The sequence below is a fragment of the Apium graveolens genome, chromosome 2 (genome assembly GCF_009905375.1).
Source record: "Apium graveolens cultivar Ventura chromosome 2, ASM990537v1, whole genome shotgun sequence".
NCBI classification, from domain to species: Eukaryota; Viridiplantae; Streptophyta; class Magnoliopsida; order Apiales; family Apiaceae; genus Apium; species Apium graveolens.
In genome coordinates, this window is record NC_133648.1 from 126,360,920 (window position 1) to 126,387,281 (window position 26,362).

Here is a 26,362-nt window from a genome sequence, read left to right on the forward strand (position 1 = left end):
TTGTGACATCATCAAACCACAAGGTGTGGACAAGTGGGAGCATAATGACATGTGCAAGGTGACACAAGCATGACATAGAAGGGAAGGAAGTGTGGTTGAATTATAACCACACAAAATCAAGGTTAATTAAGTCATTAACCAAAAACAACACAAAAATCAACCAACCAAGCAAATCATTTCATTTTCATCAAACAAAACACAAAAATATCTTCTTCCCAAGCTAGCTCTCGGCCCATTTCTTAAAATTTGAAGATCCAAGCTCCACCACTTACTATTTAGCAAGGTAATTATCTAAGCTTCCCCATGGATAGTTACATACTTCCTATAAGTTTAAGCTTCTAATTCCAAGCCAATCTTTTTCTATAAATCAAGGAAGAAGATGGTGAATAGTAACCTTCAAGAAATAACTTTAGTTTTCTTGAATTTTTATGAAAGATTAAGGTTATACAAGCAAGGATCAAGGTTCTTTTAGGCATTCAAAGCTCTTGGGTTGTGTTAGGAAGCTTCAAGGAGGTATAAACAACTTTCACCTTTAACTTATAGTTTGAACTTTGAGTTTTGATGAGTTTATGGATGGATTAATGTATATATAGAAATATCCATGTATGAATAGCAAGATCCATGTATGATAGATGGTTTGGTTGGATTTGTGGTGATTTTGGATATGAATCTTGGTTAATGGTTAATGAATCTTAAGTTATGGTTAGTAGATCATGTTTGTGGTTGAATAAGTTGGAAAACCTTGAGATTATGGACTGACCTTGCCTTGATATAAGTTGTGTTTGAGGTATTGATGATGGTTGGGTGGTTTGTAGTGAATTGGTAAAGAATTGGAGTGGTATAAATATTGGTAATCGCGTAAACATAGCCGTCGTAACGTCCGATTTTCTTTAGACTGTTTTGTGCATAACATTAGGACCCGAGGACCCCCTGCTAGATTGTGACCACTGCCATGTTTAGGTAGCTCATGTTACGAGCTTCGTTTTGATATGTAGTTCGTTCGATTCCGATGCACGGTTTAGGAGAAACGACCGTTTCAAGTAACGGCGTTTCGCGAACGAAACTTTTTCCCTCGCCTTACTTTGAAACATAGGTTAAAGACCAAAAAGGGTTAATTAATGTATGAAACATTTATGGTAAGTGTGTTAGGCAGTTGGTAAGACATTCGCGAAGGAATCGCTTTAAAACTCGTAAAGGTTAAATTATTAAAAATGGTGGAGCCGAGGGTACCCGAGTGACTTAAGCGAATCAGTGAGCGCAAAACGAGCGTTAGAGTCTAAGTTAGTTAAAGTATAGATTAACAAGTGACTTTGGTTTAATTCCAACTTACTTGTTGCTTATAGGTTACCAGACTCGTCCCGAGCCATTCGTAACCCCCAGTCGCTCAGGCAAGTATTCTATCCGATACACTGTTGTTGTGATGTAAATGTATGTATATGCATTATCTTGTGATATTGCATGATTGTTATTTAGCAAATGTTGCGATATATTGTAGCATGTGATATGGTATATATGCATGCCTGTTTTATATTCTTGAGATATATATCTGTTGGTTTATTTGATAATACCTATGCTAGAGGATAGTTGCATCTTGCATATACCCTTAGTATAGGGACCCAAAGGTGAAAATATTTTCTAAAACCGGGAGTCGAGGATCCCGAGTAATCTTGTATATATGGATATGGATATATATATATATATATATATATATTCATATATATATATATGGTTATAGTTTTCCAAACTATTAATCGAATAAGGTTTATTCGATAACTTTAAACTTTATTTTATTATTGAATATTATTTCGAATATTATTCGAAGGCGTATGACTTTTTATTTTATTTATTGAATATTATTTGAATATTCATTTGAGGATGTATGACTCCTTTATTTTATTTAATGAATATTATTTATAATATTCATTCGAGGTATTATGACTCAGCTTATTTTATTTATTGAATATTATTTGAATATTCATTTGAGGATGTATGACTCCTTTATTTTATTTAATGAATATTATTTATAATATTCATTCGAGGTATTATGACTCAGCTTATTTTATTTATTGAATATTATTTGAATATTCATTTGAGGATCTATGACTCCGATTATTTGCTGAAATATATTCTTTATTTTATTAAAGAATAAGGTGTAAATAATCAAACTTATTTTCGATTATTCAAATAAAGATAATACTTTCATATAAGTATATCTTTGGTTATTTAATACTCGTTTCAAGTATAAATTTTAATACTTCTACTTCAATTATTTTTTTATAAAGATTATTCTTTATGGGAATATTATTTAATTAATAATATTCAGATATTTTCCAATATTCTGGGGACTGATTTACTTCATTAAATCAGCTTTACTCCAAACACTCTTTAAAGTGTTTTCGAGTCTTCAAAGTGATTTTTAAAAGTCAGAGCGGATCCCAAAACTCATTTTTATATTTAAGATCTTCCTTTTTAAGGGGATTTAAATACTCGCTCAAAACCTGGGGAATCCGGCTCTGTGGTGTATTTTATATTCGCAACAAGGTTGCAGATTTGGTAAATGAATTGATTACTTGCCCAACGTTCGGGAAGTAAGCCCCTCTCATTGAGTCGGCATAAGCGACAGGCCGGGGTACGGTCTATTATTGTGTAAGTGGCTCAGTGGGAGTCCATCAAATGCATAAGTGGCTGAGTGGCAGTCCAGCATAGGTCTTAATTATGACCAGGGTGATGACCAGTGGGGAATTCGTCCATCTACTAGTAGAAAAGGTTACTTATTGGTATCTTTGCCTGATCAGCGAGATATCGGGTTTATGCCAAAATTCTTTTCCTTTCCAAAATTCATTGGATGTTTCAAACTCTGTTCATACTTTACATAACAGAGGTTCCAGGAAATGTTTAAGAGATATATATATGTGGATATATATATATCGGGAGTAAATAAAGTATCTCGTAACTTTATTTCATTCAATAATATTTCAAAGATTGAATCTATTCAAATCTTGTCTTGTAGTCTCATCTATGTGATGAACTTTTGAAACTGATTATAACTTGAACGGTGGTAGTTCAAGTAGTATTGGGAAAGATATAAGTATATTGGGGTATTTGGTAACCTCATCTTTTAAACTTATATCTAATTAATAATTGTCTTATGAATGACAAAGATTTTCAGAAAAACGTTGAGACAAGGTTAGATATATGAGATCACCTTGCAACGATATTTTTTTATACAGCTATACACTGGGACTTTGTGTATATTATGCATGGAAGAGGACTTCCAATATTTTGAAAAGTATATATGTATATATACTGAATATTTTGCGACTTCATCGCATTAAGATATCAAACTTGGTTCATTTCTTTTGACCAAGACTTTCATGAGTATTATGAGTAGGCTCATATATTGTAAATCATTATACATATTATTTTGGTGGGCTTGCTGCTCACCCTTGCTTTATTTCTTCATCACACAACAACAGTTAGGAGAGATGGCCAGACTCCAGCAGACCCAGCGCAAGCGCGTGGGAAGCGTCCCGCGTCTTCCCGCTGATATTGTAGCTGCTATAGCTGCAGAGGTAGATCCATTGTAGTTTAGACCATCTACTTTTGAGAATCCAATTATGTATAATTATAACTTGTGGCAGATAATGGCAATTAACTGTAAATTATCAAGTAATCATTTTGGGTTGTAATAATTTTAAATTGTGGATTCAAAGACTTGTACTTATTTTAATTTCATCTCTGAGACTATAACGAGTTGTGGTGTGTGTTAGTGTGGGGTCACAGCATGAGGGTATTTATTATTAATTAAGTAAAGTGATATTGTGGAAAGAAAGACCGTGACAACCCGGATTCCCGACCCCGGATCTGGGGGTGTTACATTTTTGCTTTTCAGACCCCTGGGAGTGAGGCTGCGTATGTGTATCCACAAGGGCTAAGAGATGCCGTGATCTACATAAGCAAAAAATATAATAACCCAAAAATTATATATTACTGAAAACGGTTAGTTAATCATCATAGTAATTTTAGTTTCTTCTACTATAAATCTACTTCTTTTAGAGTATTCTAATTTTGCAATCAACAATAGGGTATCCGGATAAGCGAGATGACACAATTTCAGTGGATGAGGCAATAAAAGATCTTAAATGAATTTAGCATATTCTTAGCCATCTCTATGCAATAAATAAAGCTATGAAGTAGGTTTTACTCTTATTGTTTAAATGATGTGTGTATCTTTTTGTTGAAATATAATGCTCAAATATTTGTGATGTGTAGACTGCAGAATGGGAGCTAATGTAAATGGTTACTTCATGTGGGCATTGATGGACTGCATGGAGATGGGACAAGGTTACATTGTGAGGTTTGATCTCTACTACATAGATTAACTCAATAATTTGAACAGAATTCTAAAAGAATTCGCAGGTCAGATGTTATCAACAGTTTTTCTTCAGCTTCTACAGGTTTTTTCACTGCATAATTTTTCTTCTTTATCTCTACAGAATTGGTATATTTTACTACATGATTTTTCAAAATAAACAAGTATAGTGTACCGTATTAGTAACAATATAATTAAGTTATGCATACTGTCCCATATTTCAAGAATTTTAGCTCTGCGGATTTTTTTCATGGCTTTTTTAAGCTTCTGCATATTTTTTTATTCTCTATAAGGCTTTGAGAATATTATGGTTTATGGATGTACTTGGTTTCTATGGTTCAACTTTAGAAGAATGTAGTTTAGAAGACAACATTCATTTTGTCAGCTTTCATATATAGTTCTTTGGTTATGTAGAGATTCCTAGGGAAGTATTCGTTTTATTAAATATATCTATCTAGATGAGATTTGATGTTTTTCTTGCTTGGCAGTAAGTTAATGTAACATTAAGAGTCCATATTATGTAAGAGGTGATTTTCAAACTAATGAGCATGAAGATAGATGCAATGAGAAATCTTGGAAAAAATACTTAAAACTTAACGTGATATTGGCTATGTCGGATACTGCATTTGATTATTTTACTACTACCCACCATTTTCTTACTAGTCATCATTTCAATATGTATATAATTGTATAAGAAGACTTTAATGTACTTCCTTTTATCTGTTTCCCTAATATTATCTCAACCATTGATCTGATTGTGATTCCTAATCCTCACAAACTTTGCACCGATACTCTACTACTATGCAATATAACCTAACTGATTTCTCCAAAAGAAACTAATTGTATTGTATCTTTTTGAATTTGTTTATAGCTTATAAGGAAATGATTTTTTCCAACTGAGTTGAAACTTCAGAAGTAGATAATAGTGATACTAACTTTAGCTTCACGAATAGGTGTGCTTATGCTCCAGATTAGAGCATAACAGGAAGCCAGTCCTGCAAGGCAATGGCCTAAAACTAAGATCGGTAAAGGATGTTCTTTCATGCAGACCAGAGTTAGAACTGAAGAAATGGCCTAAAAGGTTTGTTTCTCCGTTTTGTCCCTCTTCTGCAACTTATACATGTTCATGTGGCAGAAGTTGTGCTATCACATTCATGCATCTATCTTTTACTCCCCTCGTCCCGCTGGATAGTTTACGTACACTGTTTGCACGTATTTCGAGGCTTCAATAAAGTATAGTTATATAATGTTTTTTCTTAAAAAAAAATTTTTGAATAAAAGTTTAAACATGAAACTTTTTTTCAGATTTTTTTTAAAAAAAAATATATTATGGAAGTATACTTTAAACGAGCATTGAAAAGTGTGTCGAAAAGTAACGTAAACAATCCAATGGGACGGAGGGAGTATGTGTTATCAAGAATTTTTACGTTAAAAATTATATTTGGTTTGAGACACAATCAGTTCGAATTTTAAATATATATTTATTTCTATTTTATATACATATAAATTTTATTGGTTTAAGTTGGACCAGACATCCGGCCAGGGCTTAAAAATTGTCGTGACAGTGAGTTTGCACTAAATATTCATCAAAATCATCATTCTAATATATAAATTCTTATACTAGACTGCTACATAGTCGTTTCTCTAAGTTTAACCATCAAGCCAGTTCCACGTAGTAATGTAGCAAACTTATTCAGGGAACATGTAAGAACATCTCCAACCGTAGTTATCTGTTAGGTATATTTGTCAACGTGTCACCTATTTTAGCTATTGTGTTGATTTTAGGTGAGTCCAATACTAGCTACCTGTTAGGTAAAATTATAGCTATCCGGTTTTGGTCTTCTATATTTGTTGATCCTCTTCCCGTATATTATTCCACGTCATTTTCAACCTTATTTTTCTTAATTTCCTCAAGCCCTAGATATATGTATCTAACTCTTTTTATCAACCAGTTGAAATCATAGATAGTAGATATCTTTTTGTGTTACTATTTTTATTTTTATGTAATGTTAATGGTATGTGAAAATAGGTTTGTACAACTAGTTGATAAGTAGGTGTGTATATGTATATATTATATAATATAAAAATATAAAAATTATTTATATATGTTCATCATTATTTTATTATATGTATAGATGCATTATTTATTTTTTTATTTAGAACATAATAAATATTATGTAATGTTAAGTATAAAAATGTTATTTTATTGTTAACTAAATTTATAAAAATTCTTATATAAAAGATATATTTTAGTTCATCATATATTTTATTTATATGTAGTAATATTTGTTTTTTCATTTATTTTTAATTATGTTATTATATTTTCAATCAATCTCAATAAATATCTATTTTTATTTTATAAATTTTACTTTAAAATATTGACATAAATATAAAAAAGTACTACCATTAGCATTAAATATATTTTATTAAATATTATAATTTTATTTTCACTAATACATATTTGAATTTAATAAAAAAAATTGAATATAGCTAATGATTATAGCTATTACCACTGAGGTAAAGGTGCTTAAAAATTCAATAAAATTTTAGCTAAGCTTATTTTAGCTAACAGTTTTAGATTCTACGGTTGGAGATGTTATGACATGCTACTACGTTACAGAATTGCAAGTGGTAACTATGCTATACATTGATGGAGAATTAGATTGTAGGCATTAAATGTCTAAAAAAAATTAATGATCAAATTTCTAATATTAATAAAAGCATTCTCCTAGGCTGTTAAGTAGTTTACGTCTAAGTAGTTCTATGTTATTTCTTTTCCAGAAGCAACAAGAAAGCACCTTTTTACAATTTTATTAGTTTTCATTCAACAGCAGCAACACGAAAGCACTTTCTTTGATTTTTATTGGTTTTAATTCTCTTAATAGCCACAAAGTTCACAAGTAGTTGAAGCTTAGTATATATTATAGTAGATAATGTAAGGGTCATATCAAATTTTGTATGGAGGTAAAAATAATTAAAATGGAACACCATCATTTGTTATAGCAGGAATTAATGTAATATAACCAGTATTCTAAAAATCGGTCTAGGCGGCCTCCTAGGCGCTAGGCGGTGGTAAAACGCCCCGACTCGGACCTAGGCGGTGATTTAGGCATTTTTTCAAAAAATCAGGTCAAAATCGGTATTAGGCGGGCTAGGCGGTCAAAAATCGGTCCTAGGCGGTCTAGGCGGAAAATAATTAAAAAATATTTTTTTTACGTTTTTATAATTTAAAATCATTAATTTCATAATTTCACACAATATCATGTCAATTTATAGTATAAAGTATTGGTAAGAAGTAACAAGTAATCTAATATATTTATTTTCTCACTTAAAATATAAAAATAACATATTATAATTAATTTAAAAGTGTGAATTAAAATATAGTTAATATTGTAAACTCAATAATTAGTACATAACGCATGTCAAATGTGTAGATATTGTTTAATATCATTCTAATTTATTTCTTCAAATAAATATTTGACATGTTGATCATTATATAATTATAAAAATTAAAAATAATATTTATATTTTTCCAATTAATGTTCCGATTAATCGGTTCGATTAATCTCCGACTTGCCGATTAATCTCTCGAAGGTACCCTCACCGCCCTGGCATGCCTAGCGATTTCTGGAACGCTGAATATAACAGGAAGAATATTATTTGTTATGGGGAAGAACTAATGTAATTTATATAACAGGTAAAAATAAATTATTTTTACAATATTAGTTTAAGATAAATTGATACTTTTTTGTTAATATAAAGATATAATTTTAAATGATAAATTTTAGATAATAAAAATTATATTTTTGAGTATATACATGACTTTACCAAAATTACAAATTTTCAATTTTTATATAGTTATTTATTTCTTACTTGATAATTTACAAAATTTAATATGGACTAAATAATAAAATCAAATATCTTCTAATTACTCAATAATTAACGTCAATATTAACGTAACATCCTAACTAGGACTTCACATTTTCTTGGTGGTACGTCACTGTCCACTATAGTAATGATTACATGAGCTAGGCCATTGATTAGGAAATATGTGGTTAATGCACATTTAAATAAACTAGGGACCTTTGCCCGCGCGATTCGCGTGCTAGCAAAAAAAAATATAATTTTGCTATTTATTATAATTAGCGCTAAATAAATTAGTTTATCATTTCTTTTTATGATTTAAATATTTTATTCTTTGATGATAATTAAGGTGTCGAGTTTAGAAAAATGTCTCTCAAATAATATTGTCATGAATAGTTGCAATATGATGTTAGTTAATTTTTTTTTGTAAATATATAATAAAACAATAAATATTTCAAGTTAAACAATACCATGAATTAATGAATGTGGGTTATAAATTAAATTATTAAAAAATGTATTGATCTGAAATTGTGTCCAAATTAAAATATAATTGACACATCTCCTATTCTTTTATCAGGCTTCAGCATCAAAAAAATTCGGTTATCAATTTGTAGTACAACTACAAAATAACCATCACTTTGATACAAAATGGAGGTAATATATATTGTTAGTCACCACCATGTTCTATTACTTCCTATTCTATATGTTTCATTGCAACATTAACTTTTTATTCACATATGGTATTGCATATGATAATTTTTTTTGTGTATATCTTTAAATTTGTTGAATAGTATAAATGACTTTGATTAAATAATTATTCTAATCTGATTCCATTCATTCATGCATTGTTTTCATAACATAAAATTAAATTGCTATTAAGTAAACATATAGTGAGTTAATATTTAACGATGAAAATGAAACATTCTAGATCAGAATTGAAAATTGGGGATTGAGCCTAAGTTGAAAATGTATTTAGCATCAAATGTTACAATCATGCATTTGATAAATTCATATAATACTTAAATGCACAACAAACATTCTGCAATCCAACCTGTATCCAACATGTATTTATATTTATTCAATTACTTCCTCATAATATGATCAAATGAAATTTTTGCTTTTATTTCTTTCTCAATATTTTTGAAATTAAAATAAAATCAAAATAAAATTTTTATTGACGGCTTCTCGGCATCGTCTTCGACGACGCCTTGTGTTTTACAACTGAAATGGTATAATAGAGAATATACAATAATTTTAAAATTAGAATTAAATAAAAAATAATAATATGTATTGACAATTTCTCGGTGTCTTCTTCGATGAAGCATCGTGTTTTGCACTAAAAAGGTATAATAAAGGATATCCAATAATTGTTAAAAACATATATATAATTTTGACATAAAGTATATGTATAAAATATGTCTATTTCATAAACACGTCTGAATTAAAAAAGAATGTGAAATTAGTAGTGCACAATTTTGATTATTAAATTTTATAAAAATCTGATCAAATTAAATTTTACTTATATTTCATTCTCAATAATTTTGAAATTGAAATAAAATTAAAAGAAGATTTTTATTAACGGTTTCTTGGCGTCGTCGATTTTGCAACTAAAAATGTATAATAGAGGATATACAATAATTTTGAAATTGAAATAAAATTAATATAAGATATTTATTGACAGTTTGGTCGACGCCTTGCATTCTGCAATTAAAAAAGTATAAAAGAATATATAAAATATTTTAAAAATTGGAATAAAATGAAAATAAGATATTAATTGACTATTTTTCAGCTTCGTTTTCGACGACGCCTTGTGTTCTATAACTAAAAATTATAATAGGGGGTATATAATAATTTTAAAATTGCAATATAGTCAATATAAGATATTTATTGGCAGTTTTTTGGTGTCGTCGTCGATGACGACTCAAATTCTGCAATTAAAATGGTTTGAAAGATGACATAAAATAATTTTAAAATTGAAATAAAATCAAAAGAAGATTTTTATTAATGGTTTCTCGGCATCTTCAATTTTACAACTAAAATGTATAATAGAGGATATACAATAATTTTGAAATTAGAATAAAATCAATATAAGATATTTATTGACAGTTTGGTCGAAGCCTTGCATTTTGGCAACTAAAAAGGTATATAAGTATATATACAATAATTTAAAAATTGGAATGAATTTTCGACGATGCCTCGTATTTTATAACTAAAACGTAGAATAGAGTATATACAATATCTTTGAAACTGGAATAATATCAAAATAAAATATTTATTGAAAGTTCATCGGCGTCGTCGACGACGCCTCATATTCTGCAACTAAAGGTATAAAAAAGAATATACAATAATTTTGAAATTAAAATAAAATCAAAATAAGATAATAATTAACTATTTCTCATCTGCATTTTCGACAACCTCTCGTATTTAATAACCAAAAAGTATAACAGATACCATATATGGTTTGTTTTATAGAATAGAAAATAAAAAAAAGTATATATGGTTCACCTATACCATGTTGATACCATGCTATATATAATATGTGAAATATACATAGTTCACTAAAAATCATAACTTTCATAGCATTTATCTTAGAATTTTTCATTGCAGTTTTGATTGTAAAGTTTGAAATAACTACTATTCATAAATATCATATTTTTGAATTCTAAATTTTTTACTTCTTCTAATAATGCATTCTAATTTTATTTTTGAGTTAAAATCAAAATAAGATATTAATTTAGAGTTTCTAGACATTATTTTCTATGATGCCTCATATTCTATTACTAAAAAGGTATAGTATATATAATTCCCCTTATCATATACATACCATATTTAAGATTATATGGATGTAAAATATATATGATTACGTTTTCAAAATCGTGAAATTTCATAATGTTATTTTTAAGATTAGATAGATATATTATATATAGATGTAGAATATATGTGATTTACGTTTTTTAAAAAATATGCCATGACTTTTTGTAATTAAAATTATAAGCAATGTTATTATTCAAAACAAAATGATTATAAAAAATTCATTTTAGTGGTTGTCTTTAAATAAAAAAATATTTTCTATGACTTTGAAAATATAAGCACAAAGTTTTTCACATTACTTGTAACTAACAAAATCACGCTTGTGAATTTTTCTTTGTAATCTTGAATATAATACTTAAAAAACTATATAAACTACCATTTTCAAACTTTCTTATTATTTTCTAAAATTTTAGTCATAACCATTATTAGTGTGATAGTTTAGACTTCATTGATTTATATGCCAAATTTTACGAATTAATTTATATTAAAAATAATAATATCTTTATTTTATCTAATTTGGTTTAAAAGGTATTGCAAAATAATATGCATCTGAAAAAACAGAAACAAAATTATATATGTTTCATAATTGAAAAACTATTTAATTTTTCAAAATGATATTTTATAAAATAAATAATATATTTAAATATATAACAAATTTAATGTTACGTTCAAGTTATCTCGGAACTTAGTCATTTATATAAAAGGATTTAAAGTACATAATATATTTTAATGTGATTAGATTGTCATGTTTTAGTTTAATTCATATAAATAACTTCGAATAAATAAATAAAATATTCTCAATATTAATTTTTTTTAAAAAATGAAGAAAGAAAGCAAATGATAACATTTAAAATCCTCCACTTTATCTTATTTTAAAAACTGAATGTACATTTTCATTTTATTTAAAAAATAAAAAAATATTAAAATTATAAACCAATAAAAAGTAAACATAAGAAATATACATGAACGCGACATCTAAATATTAATTGGTAAAATATTTGTTAATGGTAGTGTTATATTTGGTTTATATTTTTTAATTTAATTTTTTAATACAACTTTTCTGTAAATATTGTTTTGTAATTCGTATGTAAATCATTCTTAAAATATTTTTTTGTGGCTAATATGATCTCATTAAAAATTTAATTAATTTTTCTATAAGCTTGAAAATTGAATAATCAATTTTAATTTTAATTCAGTTTTCAACTTCTTTTTATACTTATCTTTAGTTTTAACAATATAATTTTTAATTTCATTAAGAATAAAGATATAATATTTAATTAAATAAAAATTATATTACATTAAAATATTTCATTGACTTAATAATTTTAAAAAGTTTAAATTGTATTAGAAGTAATTATATATAAACGTATAATTTTTTGAATAATAAACACCCTGATAAAATTATAATTATTAAAGCCCCGTCTTCGGCCCTAAATCGCGTTTTTAGGATAAATATCAAATTTAAATATTAATTAGCTATTTTAAAAATGTAAATATAATTCTATTTAACACTTTTATGCATTTAATTAAAAAAACAAAATTATTGTATTAAATTGTAGCAACATTAAACATTAAAGTATAGTAAATCCCCGATAAAAGATATACATATATAATAAGTTTATGATGTCTAAAAGGTATAATTATATCTCTACTATACTTGGGAATATTGCAATATTGCAATATTCACGGGTTAATTGTTTTCCGGTCTTGGAGTATAAGGAAAGTATTTCATTAATTTTATTTAGCTCTTTTATTTATTTTTTAATTACATGATAAGTTGGGGTTTACCCTCTTTTAAATTATTAATAAAATATGATTTAAACTTGGACAAAAAAATACATAAGATTAAAAGACTGAAACTATGATAGTAACCCCAAAAAATAATTTGAATTATTCAAAATTCACGTAACATAATCAACAAAATTTAATACATATTGTAATTTTTACTTAAGAATAATCTAAAAATATATCATAACTAAAATAATTTATTTATATATTTTCTACATTAAAGATGTTAAACTTAATAACAAATTTTATATTTTATTTTAAAATATTATTATGTTTTCTTGAAAACTATAATTTATTATATTAAAATTAAATGTAGTAAGCTCTTATTTAGAAAAAAATAAATATATCTCAGTATCTCTATTAATATTATGTTTCAGGTCCTAGACTTTAGTTTTAAGTGTTTATATTTTAAACCTCTTAGAAACCATTTGTGCTACTCTTCTATCAATGAAAAAGCTTTTTGAAAAAGATATATGTAAGATTGTAAGAATGCTACTAAATATTTTTTGAATATACAGTTTACTAAAAGAAAAAAAAGAATATACTAAAAAAAAGAATAGGAGAAACAATTGTTAAATTTTACATATAGGATCCACAGATTTCTATTACTCAATGCTTAAAACGGCTTATAATAACAATCTTAGCAAAACATATGAACCGACACATTCTTCTGCATGTTTGGCTTTTCGTGAGATAAGAGTGTTCTTTCCAATTTCCTTCGCTGCATAGGTGTGCCATTGGATTCCTAAAATTTTGCACCATAACATCCATGCTCATCCAATATGTCACATTTATTGATATGCTTGACATGAGTCTACCCTTCTTGGAACACTGAAATCACATTTGTCCAATAAATCCTTAGTCTTATCTGTAGAATACGAACCACTGCAAGTCACGATGTTGGACACTGAAATGGCTGCTTCACATAGCAGCATTAGTTAGCCTTAGCGTCCAAAATTTCACCAATAACAGGGGACAGTGTTGTAGTCAAGGACTTCCAAAGTTTCATTTTATTTATCATTCCATGTGTTTTGAACCACATCTACACCCCCAAACCCTCATAACATAAGGCATGTTAATCCATGCGATCCTGATTAGCTCATCTGTTTTTCTACTTAGAATTTTTTTGAACATATATCAAAATAACTTCTAATTTTTGCATTGAAAAAATATAAAAATTGTACATATAGAAGATAAAGATTCATAGAAATCTCTACAGCAAAACCATGTCATGATAAATGACTTAATTACAGAAAATTAGATTTATTATACACAATGTCACTAGTATAACAAAAAAAATCCAGCAACCATAAAATTAATAAGACATACTGAAATAAAAATCCAAAAATTCTCACCAAACCACCTTCGTTGGAACACCATTACAGTATCTATATCCATCAATTTCAAATATAAATAGCTCCCTTGAATATATAATCAAACAAATCAATAACAATTATGACAAAAAAATGCTTCAAGCGAAGTTGTTCACCAGTTAGGAGGAAAAATATAAATGATTAAGCTTAATTTATATTTAACATAGCTACACTAACAATCAAACAGTGAAGAAATAAGATCTACCTTACAACATAAAGTTAGTTACCCTGCATATAATTTGCAATAGATTTGTAATATGTGCTTGCTTAAAACAGAGGTGAGGGAGGCGAGGAAAAAGAAGCATTGGACATGTATATCATAGAAATGTTAATGCATGGCATCCAACAGTGACCACACCTGAGTAGTCCCTGCAATCTGTGTGAACTGAAAAATTTATAATTCAACAATCTAATCCTGCATCTACAGAATCTAACATATTAAACAACACAAAGGAATTTCAATATTTTCATTTATAGATAAAACAAATCTTCATTGTTCATCCATAATAGTAAGAAATGCATGAGTTGCAAGAGCAAATAAAGTTAACTGCAAGACCTTTAAAATCATTAGGCTTGGCAATACTCGAGCTCAAGGGTAGAGAAACTACATCCTTTAGAGAACTTGAAAGATCTGTAACATGAACAATGTGAACATTTATATCAATCTAAATCAAGTGCAACATTTAAAAAAGCATAATCGTACAAACATCCATAAATGAAAATAAAAATGAGGAATTTACTACCTGGAGGTCACAAAGTTGCTGCAGTTTGCATATTGCAACTTCCTAAAGAAATTTTTACAATATTAAAACTTTATGTAAAAATAGCTCGAGTTCAATGACAGTTTGCAAATATAGATGCTGCTTCAAGATCACCAACATCGATAATACTTTTTATACAATATTACAGTTTGCAAATAATTATACCTACTGTATTAAGATTACTAAGTTCTAGTAGATGGGCTCGCTAGCGATCATTCATTCCCTCTTTTACTAGAATTAGCAGTTTTTAAACCATATATACAACAACCATCAAGATATTTCTTACTACTTGCCTCTATGTAGACACGTCACTGGGTAATGTCAGACTTATTTATTGTTTTGAGGGAGTCCTGACCTCTCATCCTAATCTTACTCCTGGTTTCCATCTCCATCCTCTTTTATGTGTTTTATTTTGGTTCAATTATTAGGCCAAAGAAGTTATATGCTGAATATTTCTTAACTGGTACATATAGATCTTCGCAAATAACCATGTTTCGGTCCTCCAACATCAATAGGACTTTTTATTTTCTTCGCAAAAAAACCATGTTCCTCTTCGCAAATAAATGCCTCAAGCACTCCTGGTACACTGTATTGGCCTCACCTCCAATCAAAGTGCGCCCCAATCTGAGTAAAGCATTCCATGTGCCACTTCTTTGCTAACCATCAAATCTCTGAAACTTACACTGATATTTTGTATCTACTATACCTTTGCAAGCTCCATTTTAAAAATTTTGAAACCTGCGCCAATACCTTTCTTATGCATTACAATCGTTGTGTGCCTTGATGACAGTGGACACCTATACATTAAATAGAAATCAGGGTTTTAGTGTTGGCGGTGCTATATAATGTGCTGGTCCTTCTAGATATTTAAAATATTGGTTATATAAAATCAGCTTATGTATACCATACTACATATTGAAGTGTATACATGATCATATTTATGTTCACTTAATTTCCATATAATCAGTAAAAACATGTTAATACGAATGACCTGATGCAAACTCAGATACCTGAAATCATTAGTACCACTTGAATTATAGAGTGCTGAAAACCGGCACCCAAAGGCAGTATTTGAACACTGCTTTTTCCTTGAGTTTGTCCGAAAGTGTCCAGTTTTAAAGTCTTGCTTTAATTTTCTTAACATCTGCCTCATCATTTGTACCCAAGGCTCATTCCCTTCTCGGACAGTCCTTCTCAGGTGCATCATTAAGTGTCCTCCACGTGGCTGAATTTTTTCTGGAGAAAAGTACCACATGATTTGAAAAACATTGTTAAAAGCAACCACAATAATGGAAATTCACGTATGGTCGTAAGTAGTTCAATTATTTTGTACACAAAGTATATTTTCAAATCTCCAAAAGCAAGTTAAATTTCAGAATAAAATGCTCTGATTAAATTTACAAACCTCCAAGAGCTAAAAAATTTTGATTAAATGATCTCATCATTTATTCTACTGCTTTTAATTCTGCATTCAGTGGAAGCTGAATAATGGTAAAGAGAATAGATCAGATTATTTTACTTTCATCCATGTCAGCCTTGTTGCCCACCAGAATCTTGTTAACATTACCAAAAATATGTTGTTCATTCTTAAATGTTACAAATCCAGTTCCTAATATCTACAAAAGGGAACAGGCGAGACAATAAATAACAATAATAGAAAAATGCTAGGATATTACAAAATTTAACAGTATTTATAGAGCACGGCAACCTTGCAAGCAATAATTAAAACAGAAAATTTGCAAGCACATTAACTTATGTCCTTCTTGGGACTTCTGGAGCTTTCATGACTTTGCGCATTTGCTCACTTTATCTTCTTTGGACCTCTTGCAGTTTTACATATTTCAATGTACATAGCGAGTTTATAGTTTATATTATATATTCTAAACTAATCTAATCACATGTCTTACATTCATAAACTAATACTATAATTTTACGAAGAAACATGTCCTAACAAATATCAAATAAAGCATTAATAGAACCAAAATATCGTTCAAAACGCAATTAGTCCATTTATACAATCAAATAAATCACTGAAAATAAAAAGACCTGCTTTGCAACAAACTCTTGATAATTATCCCGAAGCAATTGTAAAGCCTTCTTAGTAAAAATCCTATGCTTTACACCACCAGGACTAAAATCAAGCTTCATACAAACATAATGTACAAAATTGACCTCGAAAAAAAATAACAAACATTTGTTGAAAATTTCATCAAACATGTTATAAACAAAAATTACACACATCAAAAAAGTAACTTAAATGTCAAATCACGAAAAAAAATATTAAATGAATATATAAGACCATAACCTTAATATCATTGTTTTAAGAACTTACTTGATTTGGTTGAACTCGTATCATTTCCGCGTGTTTTGATAAAAATTGTCTTTCGCCATATTGGTACTTATACAATTGCAAAAACATTAAAAAAATAATCAAATACAAATGAGTAACACAAACTTAAAAATAAATCCTAACCTGTATCATAAATACAAATTTTAGAAGTATGTAAAAGTAGTCTATTGTACTTGGATTAATTCATGATGAATCTTGATGTATACACGCTTCAACAATAAGATCTAATAAGAGAAAAATAAATCACAAATAAGTCACCCATATATAAACATATATATATACAAAATATATATTAGTTCGTAAAGTCAAAGCTTAGAAAAGCAGAACATGATGAATTTAAAGTGTACAGAACCAAAAAAAAAAGAACATAGATACTGAGAGAGAACAAAGATAGAGAAGGAGAGATAAAAAAGAAGAAGAAGAAATAATTGATTGATCGTGTGTATCGCCATTCTTGAAAGATATATGAGAGAATCACTTACAATATTGAATTTTGAAAATAGATGTGAGAGAAATTATTTGTTTGTAACAAAGATTATGACAAATAGAATTTAAAAAAATTCAAATATACTATTAAGTGGCTATAATCAGGGAGCAATTTAGAGGTAAAGATTGATATGTTTGATTAGTTTCTTTATGGGTTAAGATGGATTTAAATGTGAAGGATCTATGGATATGTGTATAATATAAAGTTTTATGTGTTAAAAAATAAAATGGGTCATGGGTAATGGGTCATGGGTAAATTAGTGGGTAAATTTTATATGGGCAATAGTAGCCTTTAAGATTATATAGATTTGATATTTTCATTTAGGATTAGAGCAGTTTGTATCATTGATTCATTCTACATACACAAATAAAGATAGTATGAACAACATCATTATATTATTAGTAACATAATCTTAAATGCCAATTCTAGATTTCTGCATATAATTCCAAGTTTTGCATAATATATTTCACGCATTTAATCTATGCAATTTGTTTCACTGTATAATTTTTACTACACAATTGTATGTTTTGGTATAGTTTTTTTTGCTCTTTCTGCAGTTTTTTACCTTTTTATTTTTTATGCAGTTTTTTCTACTTTTTGTAGAATTTTTTCCTTCATAGTTTTTTGTTCTTTGCCGCTACAAAATTGGTATGCTTTACTAGAGAGTTTTATGCTTTTAAAATGCATCAAATATAGTTGGGTGTTTCGTGAGCTACGGAGATTTAAGACGACAAAAGAAAGAGCTAAATATTTTGATGTTGAGGTAATAAAAAAAATTAAAAAAATTACTATAAGATGTTTAGATAACCACGTATTCTACGCCTCTGTTGCTATATCACTCCTTGGATGTATTCCTTTTACTATACTAATTGTTATCATGTCAAGAAGACCATGAATTTCAGTTTTTAGGGCGACGAAGCCCCTGAATTTCTAATAGATGTCGTAGAGGTAGAAGATGTCGCGATGTTTGTGGTTGTAATAGTACTTTTGCCCAAAACATATTTGATATTAAGCAGATCCTTAGAAAAAGCTTATGAACTTGACATTATTTACTCCATATGCCCCTACCTGCATTATATATTCTTGAAGTTGAACTTTATACATGTTTCATGTTAGCTTCATTACTCTATACTCGACACTCACCAAGATAAAAATTATAAACTTTTTAAAATAATTAAATTATGATTGGATGTATAATTGAATGTATAGATGTAGTGATTTAATTGAAATCTTGATCATTAACTGATATGTACTACTACTTGATATACAATTTACTATATATAATGTTAGCCAGGATAGCGCTGCCAATTGGAGATGGGAGAAAATGTTTCTTTAGTACAGACTACATACCTCTCAACGACCCAAAGGCTGCAATACTAAGTGTTACAGGGGAAAAATCGATCTACTCACACCCAAGCACAAGTCGCTGCTCAGGCCTGCCATCACAAATATCCTTATCATCCCAAATATCCTTGCCATCCCAAATATCCTTGAAGCAACAATAAATTACATCATGAGCCTCCTGCCAGCAAAGAGGTTGGTATTCAAAATTTAATATGAGCTTTTCTTTGGTCTAACCCGGGAAATCCTCGCATAACATTTATTAAAATTTATTAGCTGTTTGTGCGCTGTTTTTGTCAAGCCAATATTATAGACATTGTAAGCAATAAGGCTTGGTTTTATAATTATTGTCTCAAATACAAGCACCGTGTAACTCTGCTTGACGGTATTTAGGGGAAAAATTGTGATCTACGGAAATTAAGCATGTTCAACTACACTGTTCATTGTCAAGCAAGGTGTTAATTATTGATACATTAATCAAACTATGCACTCACAATGTGAAGGTAAACCATGCACATTTATAAGATAAATAGTCTTAATCCACACAAACTAACATTACCTCGCATCACTGGACTAATATATTAATATGTGTTTGCACAATTTAGTTATTGAATGAGGGTCACTGTTGAAGATATTTCAGGGAGTACGACCTTCACTTTGACAAATACACCATGATATGTAGCAAAACTTATTATTGAAATGAGTGAGAAATGTTAGATCATGGTCACAATCTCACAAGTGAGATTAGATCACAAATCACTTCCTAATATCATTATCCTTCCTCACTTTCATTAAAAGTTGTTCATACCTAAATTGATTTGACTATTGAAGAAAGGTAAACCTCATTAATAGTATATCTAATAGTATATCTGCCATAGTTGTTATCATTTTTAAAAAAAGTGTGTTCGTTTGAGGTGAAGATTACCTCAGACACAACATGAATAGAACACAACGTTGATGGCCGAGTGAAAGAGTGAAGGATCATAGTGTGGCTAAAGTCATGAGCGCCAACCAACCTTTGCAATAATGACCTGGATGTTGATGTAGGCACATATTATTCCAAGAAGCGCAAAATAGCATGAGACAACACCACAGACCAAGATGAAAATAAAGCTATTATAATATATATTATCTTTGTATATCCCCTTATTATTGGACATCTTTACCCTGTGCACCTCTATAGTTTCATAATTTAGCTTTTGCTACTTGAAATTTTATTCATAGGATTGCATCTTTGAAACTTGGATTTTTTTCATTGCAGGTCAGGGCACATGGAGAAGCCAGTCCAGCAAGCCCATTTATACCCAATTGGCTAAAAAGAAAACTAAGTAAAGGATCCTTTGAGAGTGTTTCATGCTTATAAAAGAAGAAATGCCCCAAAAGTTTATTTGTCATAGCCTGTATATCGCTTTTATGCATCCCTGCAACTTATACATTTTCGTGTGGCATAATTTATGTTGTTACATGCTTGCATCAACGCTTTATTTTTAGATTTAGATCTAGATCTATATTTAGTCTGGAATTAATTTTTATTTAGTTTGAGACAAAGTCAATTCAAATATAAAAAATATAGTTTTGATATTCATTTCTGTTCTAAATATATATAAATTTGTTGGGTTAAGGTGTCCCGATAGGGCTTAAAATTTCAATTTCATCACATTTTACTTTGATGGTGTTAGTGTTACACAATTGCAAGGGAGAATAGATTGCAATTTAAAAAAAATGTGTCAAACATATTTTTAATGGAGAACAAAATTGCAGCTTTTAAGTTTTATAAAAAATTTCAGGAATCATGTTTCTAAAATTAATGACAAGCCTCTTCCCAGGTTGTCAAAAAGTCTATGTTTAAGTAGTTTATGTATTTTTGTCACCTCTCTCCAACATCAACAATATACATGATGATAAATCATGACAAGTGATGGCTTTTTAGACGTCAAAACCATAATATGATGATTTTCCTATCATATATTACTGCAAAAACTTATGTAATGTAATGCGAGTAGTAAAATTTTTAATCTTAAAATTAAGAATATATTTTATAAAAAATTAATAAATATAACCTTTTTAAAATTAATAAAACTAAAAATAAATCAAATTTAATTGAAAATAAACCACAAACTAATTACATTATACATAAATATTTTTTTAACAATTAAATTTATAAAAAAAATAAAGTAACCCACGGTTATTGGCTTAGTATTATATATATCTATATATTATAAATTGCTGGATAACCCTTTCCTAAGGTTTGGTATCCATATTTTGGCTCGGATATATTTTTTAACTTTAATTTGACCCACTGGACTATCTATTTTTAGGTTTGGTATCCATATTAGGTTTATAAAAGATCCATATATTTATTATGAACCGTTTTAATTATAGAAACTTTGCAATACAATTATAAATATGAATTGTGTTATTTATGGTAAGTTTTTAATACAAATTTGAAGTAAATTTTAAATTTTGACAGATGTATTTATAGAAATAATCTCATAAAATATATAACATAAAAATAACTTATGTAACGAAAATAGTTTTTAAATAAATTTATCATAATATGTAGATGCAATACATTTATTATATAAATAACTTAATCTTTCAAAATTATATTATTCAATTTTAATTATAAATTTATTTATTTATTTTATTAAATAATTTTTGAACTAGCCGTATGGTATGCAAAGCAAATGGCTGTAAACTAGTATAAATTTTCCTCATTTGGGGGCTTTCCCCTGTTTTGGACTGTTTTTCAAGAACAAAAGATCGCTTTAAGGCTTTTCATGTCTCAATCCAATCGGAATCGTTGAACTCTTAGCTTTCTATCTACCAAAATCAGTCATGTATATATAGTCATTTGGTTTCAAAACCTGGACGGGAAGGAGAGAGGATTCATAATGGTTTTCATTTATGGAGTAGTTTTCGTTCAATCAGGTTTGTTTCTACTCAATGTCGTCTTGCATTTAGAAATTTATGTGCGTATACTGTATGATGTATATATACACACGTGAAGATATTTTTCATTTATTTCTCAGTTATTTATCAATTAGATTGTGTTGAAACCTAGGGCTTCATTTTAATTCAGTATGATTCATTATGTTAGTTGTCTAAATTTTCATTTTTTAAGTTTTATATTCACTAATCTTGAGACCCCGTCTGTGTCTTTTTGTGTGTAAAGATTGTATGTATAGACAGTGTTATGTGTTGGTAATGAGCTGATTTAATTTTTGGTTTTTATTTAAGATTGAATTATAGTTGTTAGGGATATGAGTGAAGGTAAAGCTCTTTTGTGTGTTGGGCTTTTAAAGATTGTTAAAAGGTTGAGAGGTAGTATTACTTAATTGTGCCTATGACTACTTCAAAGTTCAGAGAGGTATTTAGAGAATTGGGTGTCTTGGTAGTTAGATTTGGTTAATGTTGGTAGTTGGTATTTTATGAAATGTTTAGCTTATTATTCTGATATAGTAATTGATTGCAGTGTTTGTGTGCCCATTTCTATGAAGTTTTAGACAGGCTATAAAGAGGGGTTCAACAACATGGGTGTGTTCTGTCTAAATGGTCTTATAGCGGATGGGGCATCTTTCTTAATTTGGAGAGGTGGTCAATAGACGAAGAGAGGGTTGGTGAGCTTATTGGAAGCACTCTGCCAAACAAACCCTCGGAAGACAAAAGAAATGCAGTTGCAACTAACGTGAAACAATTTATTACCAAGTGTTTCTCGTGTAAGGTGTGAATTTTATACTTTTCTCGCAATCCCCGTTCTTCATATTTCAAAGTTGTTAGGCATGTTTCTTTCTGTGTACGAGTAGCAACGATTACTATCTTCGTTGTTATCGACGAACTTAGAAACTCATGTCATGTTTCAAACTTTTACTATATATTTCCTATTTTTGTTTTAACTTTATGTAAAATAATTTGCTTATTGGGTTCTGCATTGTGCATATAAGTTGTTTAATCATTTTTACCCCCTTCTCTCAATAAAGTTACCTCCAATTAAATCTGATTTGTACTACCCTATTTTGACTTGTACATAATGGACCTGATCATGCAAATCAAATAGAGGATAAATACACTTTTTCCCTAAAATTTTTGTTTACGGGGAGTGCACCATAAAGGTATTCAAGGCTTATTGCTTATATGCATGGATTATATAGGATTCCCCCTGCCATATCTTTTTAGTTAATAATTCAGGACTATAATTTTTGACAAAATATGTTGTGCTACAACATATTTCAATTTTTTTGTTGATTTAATGCATTCCTTCAAAATTAAATCTCTTTTTTGTAGAATAAAAAAGCAGCAACTTCAGTCTTCAAAAAAGATAACCATTGAGTTTATATTCACCTCTTAACCATTTAAATGATACTCAGGTAAATAATAATAACCTGAGGTTTTGGAGGTTACTTTATGGTCATGCAGTTTTGGAAGAGTGGTATAATTGTTCATGCTTATATTTTGTCTACAGTTATTTGCTCAAAAGCTGTACTCCCGCCTTCAAACTGTTGACAGATTTGGGGTATTTAGTCTCTTGTGTAATGTTTCGCTTTTTCTTTGTAATTTTTCAGGACTTCTGTGCCCATATCATATCATTATATGTGCCACTGCCACCTTCATTAATATATATGCTATTGGCCTATTTGGATGCATATAGAGGTATATATGCTCAAATTGACATGTAAGGGTGTACTATAAAATGCAGTGGATTTTATTTGGGTCCTAAGGCAAGGGTATATATTATTGATAATCTATACCTCCTTAGTATTTGTTTTGTATTCGATAATAATTCTCCTTAGATGATCATGCCTCATGAGCAATAGAAATTTATTACCGATAATAGTGGATTCAAATAAAGTTTAGCTTTATCCGAAATGAAATCATCTATGATAAAGACCCGTTTAATAAATTCTGCTCACATATGGTATACCTAATCCATGCTGGAAAAGAATAAAGTTACTTTACCTTGATTTATTTTACACCCACAGTTCTTGCTAAGCAATACATTTTCAATTTCAATTGAATATATCAGAATATCTCTGTTGTACAATGTTTTGTTCATATCTCACTGTAGGTTAGAATGATGGTAGTAAAAGTTATTGTTCTAACTATTGACCTGCATCTCTTAATTTTTATTAAACTTATATCCTTATATTCTGAAATATGTTCAGGTATGCTATTATGATCTTACTGCATCAAATTACATATTCCTACTACATTCTCAAAGTCTAATATTTTGTTGTGACTTGTAGCCCCATCAACGAGATGTTACAACCTTAGTTGCAGCCACAATTCAGGCCTGCCATGATATGGTACATAATATCTCCAGTATAAGTAATTGATAGCTTGTTTTGTAGTTTAATTCTTATATCTAAATGTTTCTACTAGATACCACCTGATGCAGTCGAATTACTCTTCAGTCAGTTTGTGCATGATCATTCACGCACAGATGTATTACCTTATCACTTCATTGTTATAGCTTCTATCACTGGTCAGCCGTTTCAATCTCTATGTGACACATACATATTGTTGTCAATAAATTTTATCTATTTCGGCCTACAACTTAGGCCACTTTCATTCTCATGGCAAAGAGTCTGCATAAACCTAATTTAAAAATATAATGGCATAAGTTTTGTAATGCATCCGCATTTTGCACTCTCACATGGTGTCTCGGCATCTCACCTTGCCAAAGAGCACTTTCTAAAAGCATAAATTAACTAATTATTTATGGACTTGCCCAGTCATGTTATTGCATATGGTTGAACAAGATGATATGAGCTTGGTGTTCTCTGTTTATCAGACATAGGAAATTTATTCAACATTAAACTCTTGCATTCTTAATCGAGGCCCTTTTTAAATACTCATTATTTATTCTTGACTTTACAGATTCTTACAGATTCATTAGAGGTGTGTGTATTTATACATCGTTCCATTTGTTTATGAGGGCTAAGCATATAAGATTTTCCTATAATATTGCTCTACATTTTCACAATAGTCTATATGATTTGTGAGTTTGATTTTGCAGGGTTGTTTCTCACTTTGTTTATCCCTCCTGCACGTTCATTTGGCATTATGTTCTCCACTTTTAAAACTTTGAAATGGTCAAAAATGCCAGTCATCAATAATGAGGTAAGACTTACTCTTACGTAGTTTAGTGTTTTGATTAAGTTGATGCAATTTTTCTGATTAATTATATAAAAAATACACACACAAATTCACTCCATCACAACTCATGCTTGTAGGTTATGCATCTACAGTACTCTACAAGCCGTTTTCTATGAAAAGTTCTCATGGAGATCCATGAAGCATCTTACACAGGTCATGCTTATATATTGATAATTTTTATACACAATTCTCTTTATGATTTTTGTGCAAGATTCATGGCTGGACGCGATAGAGGTTCCACATGGTTACTGGGCATACATTTTCCCCCACATCTCATGCTTACTTTTTTGATGAATGGGATGTAACTTATCATGTATCCTCAGTGTGGATTATATACTTTGTATTTAGTTAGTGACTTGGTGATGATGGTCTTGGTTGTCGTTTTAGTTGTTTGTAAATCTGGGATCAAAAGTAATGATCAATGGTCAAAACTGTAAAAATCAATCGGGTTTTATAACACTAAATAAGTAGAGGATTACATCACCGTGATTAAATCAAACAGTTTTGTTACTTGTTTCTATGAGTGATTCATTTTTTTTAAAATAGTTAAATGATTAAGTTAGCACATTAACATGGCCAAAACTTTTTCCAGGTCTGTCAAATGCAGGCATTGTAACTAGGACGAATTGGAGTTTACAAACTACAAAACTAATTTTTTTTTCAATCTTGTTGGCACCAGTGACACATTAATGTGCAAAATCTATTCATTTTATGTACTTAATTTTGAAAAGGGAGGATTTAGAGGTTTCAATATTGATTAAACGGAGGCACGCATTAATTTGTGAAATCTGTCCATTTTTATCACTAAAATTAAAGTGTTAGTAATATTATTATCATTTTCTTAGTTATTTTATTTATTTATATTTTTGTGGTCATGGAAGAGGGCCGTTCTGTTTAAGATGTTGTATCGGGTTGAAATCATGAATCGAGTTAGAGTGATACGGGGATCAGACATCATATTTGATATTATGTGCTTAATTGAGTGATAGAATGAATATTTTTAATTTAAAATATTTTTAAGTCAAAATTTTTTAATTTAATTAAAAATATTGAGTTTAT

At 29.1% G+C, this 26,362-nt stretch overlaps 1 long non-coding RNA gene across 2 annotated transcripts; it reads left to right on the forward strand.

The window, feature by feature from the left end:
* The first annotated feature begins 21,859 nt into the window (after positions 1 to 21,859).
* Positions 21,860 to 25,821, forward strand: LOC141707827 (uncharacterized). 2 transcript variants are annotated; one of them, XR_012569173.1, is made up of 6 exons: positions 21,860 to 22,078; positions 22,623 to 22,871; positions 23,710 to 23,797; positions 24,391 to 24,450; positions 25,164 to 25,267; positions 25,381 to 25,821. It is a non-coding gene; the product is annotated as an uncharacterized LOC141707827 (long non-coding RNA). The 2 variants fall into 2 exon arrangements; XR_012569174.1 differs by having other exon boundaries at positions 22,648 to 22,871.
* The last annotated feature ends 541 nt before the right edge of the window (positions 25,822 to 26,362 follow it).